The sequence below is a fragment of the Macadamia integrifolia genome, chromosome 5 (genome assembly GCF_013358625.1).
Source record: "Macadamia integrifolia cultivar HAES 741 chromosome 5, SCU_Mint_v3, whole genome shotgun sequence".
NCBI lineage: Eukaryota > Viridiplantae > Streptophyta > Magnoliopsida > Proteales > Proteaceae > Macadamia > Macadamia integrifolia.
The window spans coordinates 809,476-811,499 of record NC_056561.1 but is presented as its reverse complement, the minus strand read 5'-3'; positions in this window follow the sequence as shown (position 1 = coordinate 811,499).

Sequence of the window (2,024 nt, the reverse complement as noted above, 5' to 3'; positions counted from 1 at the left end):
GTACCCGCCGGTTGGGCCTAAAGGCCCCCTGCCTTCTCAGGTGGGTACCCACAGGCGGGTAGGAGCCCGCCGGTTGTACCCACCGGTCTTGGCGGAAAAGACACTGTTTCTTCCACATTTTCTCCATTCTTTGGGGAATCAAAGGGGGTTTTTTCCCACCCATTCTTCACACCTTCAAGGTCCTATAGGATGGTTCTAACCTAGATCTAGGTTAGATTCAAGTGAGGGAAACCATCTTACCTTCTTTGCTCAAGAATGACTTAAAACCCTCCAAATCACTTCAAACCCACTATACTTCTTCTACCTTGTCAATATCTCTTCAAATCCTTCAAGATCAACACATAAATCATCTATTAAACCTTAGATTCATCATTTCAAAGGGTATTTACAAGATCTCAAGAAACCATACTCGAATCAAGGGTTTAAAACTTGGGTATAGTGAATGTTCACAAAACCTAACTTTTCTTACCTCCAACTGTAGATCTAGAGTTGAAGATCACTCTCCCGACACCGGAATGGGAAGATCGAGCTTCGGCACCGCTGAGATCCTTCCTTTCTTCCTCTTCCTTCTCTTCCCTTCTTCCTCCCTTTCTTTTTTCTCTCCTCTTTACTTTCCTCACCAACGTACGGGGGTAATAAATAGAAAGAAAAGAAATTCATAAAGCCTTATATATACCATTCCTAATTAAGTGAATAGTGCACTTGGATGGGTCACTCAGGTGGGTGCACCCACCTGTCCTACCCACCTGAGAGCCAAAACTTGGGATTTTGACCGGGTTCGGACCTCGGCGCGAACCCCACCCCAGGCATATGATGTAGCATATGTATATACCTTAAAATACGGATATAATACCTGTTTTATCCGTACATATCCTTATGGTAGGTGCATGTACACGGTTTGGGCACTCCCGTCTCTTCTGACACTGGCTCGGACTTGTCGGGCCAGCCGGTGTTTAAGGTCACCCGTGCCATCATAGCCCATAAGGAACCCGCTCTAATTTCCTCTGGCTCGGTTCCTGCATGGTTAAACCGGTTCAACCGTGAAATCAGACCGGGTTTAAGAAGTGGGGTATTACAATCACTCCTTCCATTTCTTCACCGTGGAAGGCATATTAAGGAACATATTCAACTTCATATAGGGACCATCCCTATCCCTCTTGGTGAAGTAGTATCACCCTGAGATGTGCCTCTTCACCAAGAATAGCTTACGAAAAACCTCCAACGTTGTAGTTTGGCCCAGCTTCGAGACAAACACTTCAAAGCTAAGAAGAAAGCGCCAGGAGTTGGGGGTAATTTGGCTCGAAGCAAGGCCCCAGTACTCCAGAGCCGAGCTAACCAATTTGGGCACCAAAATCCTAAGGCCGCTCTGAATGGCAACATCATAGAGGGCCACCTCATCCCTAGAGGTGTCCATGCGCTCATCATCATCAGGGACACGCATCACCATATACTCGGGGACATTGTACCGAGCCCGAATCAGGTCTAGGACCTTGGGCGTCAGAATACTCTTGGTGGTAGCAGCAGTTTTTTTCCCACTAGAGGAAGAAGCAGAGCCTTCCCCCTTAGACTCTACTAGGCCTACCTCAGCACCTTAGCACTTGATGGTCCTGCCACCGAGGTGCCTGCCTCCTCGGCACTGGGAGGCTCGGCTAGGATACCCGAGCCAGGATCAGCCCTGGTTGGCTTGGCTACTGACGAGTCAGGATCGGCGCTGGTCGACTTGGCTGGTGGCGAGACCACCTCCATAGGCTCAGAACCCGAGCTACTACCATAGCTTGAGTTGCTATCAGGAACCTGAACTGCTTGAAGTATCGTTGCTAGAGGACAAAGGATCAAGGATGGGACACTCTAGCTGGTTCTCCTCGGGCCTTACGACTGTCAAAGGAGTTTGGTCGGGTGAGTCATCATGGACAGATGCCATGTTAGGATCACCAGGTCCGACGCTAGGAAGAGTGGAGGGATGAGCAGTAGAGGAGTGAGTCAAAACCATAGTATGATCTACTTCCTGATTAAAGGACGAGATG